This window comes from Pinus tabuliformis, chromosome 6 (assembly GCF_031772625.1).
Source record: "Pinus tabuliformis cultivar Carrire ecotype Pingquan chromosome 6, CPIR1, whole genome shotgun sequence".
Lineage (NCBI taxonomy): Eukaryota > Viridiplantae > Streptophyta > Pinopsida > Pinales > Pinaceae > Pinus > Pinus tabuliformis.
Genome location: NC_142292.1, coordinates 766,627,167 through 766,634,784, shown reverse-complemented (window position 1 = coordinate 766,634,784; position 7,618 = coordinate 766,627,167).

Below are 7,618 nucleotides of genomic sequence, written 5' to 3'. Positions count from 1 at the left end.
TGTTCCTTTTTGAGTAGTGACTATAGGAGTTGACTTAGTAGCCTATTTGATTCTAGTAGGCTATAGTCGAAAGAAAGGGATTAATTAATTTAATTATTTAATGTTATTTTGGTGGAAAAAAAAATATTTCTATTGGTGTTATTTTATCAAGAAAATGACCCATAGTACTCTGATGACCCATGGTATAGCCACATGATAAAAAGAGAATTGGAGCTCACTTTCGATCAATAATTAGTTATTTTTCTAAATTAAATTTTGTTAGCTCTTGGAGATTTTGAGTAAAGGACGAAAAATCCAATGAGTATTAGTTTCAGTGGTGAAACATATCCACCCTAGCTAATCAAGATTGGTTTCAATAGTGAGGCACATCCCACCCTAGCTAATCAAGAAGGAGTAATAATTCAGGTTCTTCACATGTCCTTATATTCAAGGAGAAGCTACATCTTAACTAAGATTGTGGGATCTTGAAAAAGAAATGATTCATCTATTTTGCAACAACTCAAGTTCCTGTGGAGACCGGATTTTAGTGAGGAGACCAAGTTCATCTTGGAAGGCCAAATTTTATTGTGAAATTGAGATTTAAATAAGGAGGCCAAATTCATGGTTGAGGTCGAATTTCATTGAAGAAATCATATTGTTTTGGGAACACTAAATTGCTTGGAGAGGCCACATTTTAGACCCTGGAGACCCGAAATTACATAGATACAACAGATTCAATATCGAGCTCCTAGAAGGCAAGAAAAAGTGCGCATTCAAGGATCACTGCAATAAGGACCACACATCAACAGTCAAAGGTAAGTATCCTACAACAAGATATGTATGATTAGTGAGTATAATCTCTGACATATTTTTTTGCAGGACAACATAAGTATATACAGTGTCTCGGTTATATTTGTATGTCTCTATATGTCACAGTTAGTTTTTTGGATGTCCTATTCTTGATACTACACAATTTATGCTACATATTCTTGATGCTACACCAAGCTTGCTAAATCTATATGATGTTGTACGTTCATGTTAGTTTTCTTGTCATAGTTGATAGAATCGTCTCTGTTGTTGTACTTAGAACTTGGTCCATCACAAGTCTAGGGTCTGTCATCAATTTTTATTGTATATATATTTAGGTAAGTCTTGGATATAGTCTTGCATAGAGTCCAGGCCTATATCAAGAGTGGGAGTCTTTGTCTATTGCTGCAACAAGTCAACAACAAAAGTGACAAGCACACTTTAGGTATGCATTTTAATTTTAATTTGTATTTATTCATTATTATGCACTTACATGTGTTTTGCAGGCAGAGGTAAATTGAAGGGTATTTTGTTTTGTTTTGGGATTGGTTTTGATGGGTAAATTTTGCATGCAAGTAGAAGAAGATTCAAGTACAATTTCAAGCAAGAATTTAAGAGTAGAAGTATCAAATCAAAGGAAGCATTGCAGCGGGACATCCTTTGAAGATATCACAACCATCCATATATTGTGAAGAAGTGTCAAGGCCAAGAGTCATCATTGTAAAGTTGTAAAATAGTCATTTGTAAAAGTGTCATCATTGGAAAAGTCATTATTGTAAAAGAGTCAATCTGCCTAGAGTAAAAAATGAACTATTGGAAGGTATAGGAGTCTCTGTTGGGATGATGTCATGGTTGGGTTGCAGGTCATAGTGTGATTGGGTGTTCGGTCAAAATCATTGTAAATCATATTGTTTCGTGGATCATTGTCCCTAGTACGAGAATCCACTCTCTTGTCTCATTTCAGTCATTTTAGGGTGGCAGGGAGGTGTTGGGCTGGTGCATGAAGTCACCTACAAGTTGAAGCCTGCGAACACTTCAGGGTGGTAGGTTGGTCTAGGATGTTTGGGTATCCATTCAGTTGACTACTGAAGAAACCAGGGCATTGGGGCGTCCTTCCAGTGGGAGGTGGAGTAGAATTCTTTTCTATAATTCTAGGAAGTTGTTGCTTTCATTTTAGTTGGGGTTGAAGATTAAATAATTCATTAGAAAAGCGTTCGGTGGTTTTTGACCCGGAGGGGGTTTTCCACCTAAATTTTTTGTGTCTACTGTGTTCTTTTATTTACTGTTATTACTGCATAAACATTAATAATAATTGAAGATTAACTAATGCTATGAAAAGATTTAAAAGTGTTATTGCTAAGAAATACTGATTCACGTCCCCTCTTAGTATTTCCAACAATTGGTATCAAAGCTTGGTTCCTTCAGTAACAACTTAATTGCTGGAAGTCAATTTTCAGAGCATAGAGATGGGAAAGTCAAAGAAGCAGGTTATAAGGAATTCAAAGGAAGGTACAAGTACAACAAAATCTGAAGAAAGTGAGTATTGTGTACCAACCCTTGATTTTGATGCAAATAATTACTGGATATGGGAATTCAGGATGGAAGTACATTTGTAGGCACATGGAGTATGGGAATCAATTGTTTCTAGAGACACATCTACCGAAAAAGATAAAAGGTACAATTCAAAGGCCATGAATGCAATTTTGAATGTTTTGATAAATTCTGTGAAAACAAAAGTTGGTCAATGTTCAACAGCTAAAGCTCTTTGGGAAAATATTCATAATCTCTATTCAACAAAGCAATCAGGTCAATATATTATTGAAAATTCAGATCCTTCTCATTATGATGAAGAAATGGGAGAAATGAGTAAAATAGAGTTTTAAAATAAAGTGATCAAGGTGATAAAGGAACTCAAAAGTCAAAAGGAAAAGATAAGATTTTTGGAAGCAAAATTGAAGACAACAAAAGAACTCATCAAAGAAAATGAAGAGTCTGAGAAGATGATTAGTAGTCTTAGAACTCAATTGGAAGAAATCAAGAATACAACGACGCGAGACCTCAAGAGAGAAGTCCAACATAATCAACAAGAACTCAACATAACATTTGCAGAGATTAGTAGGATCACACAACAGATGCAGGAAGTAGAAATTGAAGGGAAGGAATCTGATCAAAGATGCATATCCTCTATTGAAAAAAAGCAAAAGGAATTAGAAACATCTTCAGTAGAAACAAGCAGGTTCAGGATTGAAAATGAGAAGCAGAAGGAACAGATACAGGTTCTCAATAGAGAAGTAGAGAAGACCACTATTCTCAAGCTACAGGTTGACGAGGCAGAAAAAAAATGAAGATCTTGAAAAGATGCTTTCAATAAGATCTTGCTCAAAAGTAAGAAGAACTTGATGCAACCCATGATGAGATCAACAAACTCAGGGGATCGCAAAAAGAACAATTACAAGATAAGACATATGAAGAAGAAAAAATGAAGGCAATTAAAGATAGTATAACTCCAGTTGATGTAGATACAAGCTCCACATCTTCACAGGATGATTCTAAGAAGGAAGTTGATAAAAGTGAAAAGCTAAAGAAGAATGTTGCAACTGCAAAGAACAAGACCAAATCAATCAAGAACAAAGGACCACAACAAACTACAACACTGCCTCCAAATAAGAATGAAAAATCTTTCAGGTATCTTCATTTATTTAATGGTTATTGTTTTTCATGTGCTAACTATAGACATATGGCCAAGGATTGTAAAGTTATTGATAGGTACAAGTATCAAGGACCATCACATACGAATGAGCCATTTAGGTACACACATTTATTTAATGGTTATTGATTTTTATGTGCTAACTATGGAAATATGGTTAGGGATTGTGAAGTTTTTGACAGGTACAATCATTATCTACAAAACCCTAGAAGCAAGTTTGCATGATCATGAGACAGGTTCCACAATGATTTTTTCAGAAGAGAATATGTGCTAGATGGGCTAAACATTGAATGTTTCAAATGCCATAACTATGGCCATAACGGTCACAGTTGCAAATATCAAATGGAATCACCTATGGACAACATTAAACGCTTCAAGTGTCATAACTATGGGAACATGGCTCGATATTGTAGGAATGAGAAGGTCTGGAAAAGGAAATAGGTAGATGTAGACAAAGAAGATAACAAGGTTTCAACAATTATGATTTCAAGATTTATAAAAGCAAAAGGTCATGAGGAATTAGCAGTTTCTTTAGATAATGACTCAAGTCAAGATGGCCCGTTAGGTGACTCACTATTTTGAATGATCCGGCTTGTTGACTCCTTAATGTTTGTAGAGGAGGAGTCTATGCAGCAGTATATGGAACAAGTCTACGATTGACAGGAAGGTAGTTTGAACAAGATGGCAGTTTCATTACAAGTTCAAGGGGAGCAAAACAGTTGAAGGATTACAGGTTACCAGGAACAAGGCAATATTAGTCTGCAAAGGATATGCACAGGTTGAAGGAATCGATTTTGAAGAAACATTTGCTCCTATTGCCAGAATGGAAGCTATCAGGATGTTTCTCGCTTATGATTGCTCGAGAAAAATCAAGGTCTACCAAATGGATGTTAAGTTAGATTTTCTAAATGGTGAATTGGAGGAAGAAGTTTACATTGAACAACCTGAAGGTTTTCTGCTCTCTGACAAAGAAGACTACGTCTGCAGATTAAAGAAGGCTCTATATGGTCTCAAGAAAGCTCCTAGGGCTTGGTATGCTCGTCTTGACGAATATCTACATCAACAGGGATTCAAGAAAGGAAGTGCTGACAACAATCTTTATGTGAAAGTGGATTGAGATAACCTAAAAATTATCGAAGTATATGTGGATGATATAATCTTTGGAAGCAATGATGACAAATTAAGTAAATAATTTGCCACAAAAATGCAAAGTGAGTTTGAAATGTCTATGCTTGGTGAACTGACATACTTTTTAGGGCTTCAGATTTCTTAGCAGGATAAATGAATATTCATATATCAAACCAAGTATATCAAAGAAATGCTTAAGAAATTCCAGATGGAATATTGCAAGCCAGTCCTTACCCCCATGGCAATAGTTTGCAAGTTAAGCTTAGAAGACTCATCAAAGGATGTGGACCAAAGTTTTTATAGATCCATGATTGGTAGTCTCCTATATGTGATAGCCTCCCAACCAAATGTGATGCAGGCAGATGGACAAGTAACATGATTCCAAGCAACACCAAAAGAATATCATATCATTGTCACCAAAAGAATTCTTTGATAGCTTAAGGGCACAACGAAATATGGTCTCTGGTATCCCAAAGGAAATGATCTGGTCATCCAATCTTATACAAATGCAGATTGGGCAAGAAGTGTTGATGATCATAAGAGTACCAGTAAAGCAACGTTCTACCTAGGTGGTTGCCTTATCTCATGGTTAAGTAAAAAGCAGTCTTCAATCTTGTTATCCACAACGGAAGCAGAATACATTGCGACAACAACTTGTTGTACTCAAGTTCTCTGGATGAAGCAAACCTTGCAAGATATTCAAGTTAAGTTTGATGAGCCTATTCCCATCTTCTGCGATAACACTAGTTCCATCAATATCTCCAAAATCGTGTGATGCATTCCAAAACAAAGCACATTTCGATCAAATATCATTTCGTTAGAGAGTAGGTCGCCGAAAAGAATATCAAGCTTGAATATGTTGACACAAAGGAACAAATTTATGACATCTTTACCAAACCATTACCTCATGAAGCATTTGAGTATCTTCACCAAAAGCTTGGAATTATCCCAAGTTCTCATTAGAATCTTTCTCTTATCTAACTAAGTTGAAATGGGGAGTGGAGGTGTGTATGGGTCCACAGAATGACAGTTTGTTAGGGGGAGTTACCCTTTGCCATTGATGACAAAGGGTGAGAGAAGGTAGTAGGAAGAGGTGTCATGATCGTAGGGGAGTACTTGTATTTCCATCAATGCCAAAGGGGGAGATTGTTGATCAATGGTTGTCATTGGTGTCAACCCAAGCAACGCCAGGGGCTACCCCGATATTGCATGGGAATTTCGACTTGACAATTTATTCTATTATGATTCAAGGATATTATATATGGATTCTAATCGTCGATATGTTTTCGTTGATATATGGCATGCCAAGTAATTCTTCATGGTTTGAGAGATATTCATGTTTGAAGTTAGTAACCCCAGTTAGTTGGGCTAAAACCCTATGGGGTTGTGGCATGACACTCATAATTAGTTGTGATCATTAAATAGTAAATAATCAATAAATTTTTTCCTCCTAAAATCCCTCCAATGTTCACTTGTTGAGGACCCTCTCAACTCAAGACATTCATATAAATAATGACTGTCATATCCTCCTCTAGTAGGGATTTTGTGGCTTAAAACATGTTATTGTGGCATTTTCGCTATAACCATTTTTTTTTTTTTTAATTTATTTATTTATTTTTTTTTTTTTTATTTATTTTTTTTTTTGTTTTTTTGTTTTTGTTTTTTGTTTTTTGTTTTTTGTTTTTTGTTTTTTGTTTTTTGTTTTGTTTTGTTTTTGTTTTGTTTTGTTTTTGTTTTGTTTTGTTTTTGTTTTGTTTTGTTTGTTTGTTTGTTGTTTGTTTGTTTGTTGTTTGTTTGTTTGTTGTTTGTTTGTTTGTTTGTTTTTTTTGCAAAGCTTCAGAAGCTGAAATTAAAACCCATTTGATCTGAAATATTGATGAGCCTTGTGACCTAATTTTAGGTCTTTGTTCGCTATATTTTCGGAGATATGATTTGAGGAAGCTAGGGTTTTTGCAGGCTCTTGAATTCCATGTCAAACAGGTGACGTTGGGAAAATCTTCATAACTTTCTCTATGATCATTGGATTCAAATTTAGTAAATAGTCACAGAAAAAGGACAGACTGTAGTTTTTTGAGTAGCATTTTCAGGGCCAAAGGTCACAACAATGACATGTGGCACTTCATACAAGTTCGATCTATGGAACTAGTCTATAATCAGGTCATCGTGGGAGATTGGGCATAAATATTTCTTGAATAATCAAATCTTGATCAGATCTGTGGAGTTGGAAAGAGAACTCAGAGGGCTACTGCAGGATGAAATTTCTGACCCTGTAGATCCGAAATTACATAGATACAACAGATTCAATATCACGCTCCTAGAAGGCAAGAAAAAACATGCATTCAAGGATCACTGCAGTAAGGACCACACATCAACAGCCAAGGGTAAGTATCCTACAAGAAGGTATGTATGATTAGTGTGTATAATCTTTGACATATGTTTTTGTAGGAAAACATAAGTATATACAGTGTCTCGGTTATATCTGTATGTCTCTATATGTCACAATTAGTTTTTCGGATGTCCTATTCTTGATACTACACATTTTATGCTACATATTCTTGATGCTACACCAAGTTTGCTAAATCTATATAATGTTGTAAGTTCATGTTACTTTTCTTGTCATAGTTGATAGAATGGTCTTTGTTTTTGTACTTAGAACTTGGTTCATCATAAGTCTAGGGTCTGTCATCAATTTTTATTGTATATATCTTTAGGTCAGTTTTGGATATAGTCTTGCATAGAGTCCAAGCCTATATCAAGAGTGGAAGTCTTTGTCTACTGCTGCAAAAATTAAACAACAAAAGTGACAAGCACACTTTAGGTACGCATTGTAATTTTAATTTGTATTTATTGATTATTATGCACTTACATGTGTTTTGTAGGCAGAGGTAAGTTGAAGGGTATTTTGTTTTGTTTTGGGATTGGTTTCACTAGGCAAATTTTGCATGCAGGTAGAAGAAGATTCAAGTAAAACTTCAAGCAAGAATTCAAGAGCAAAAG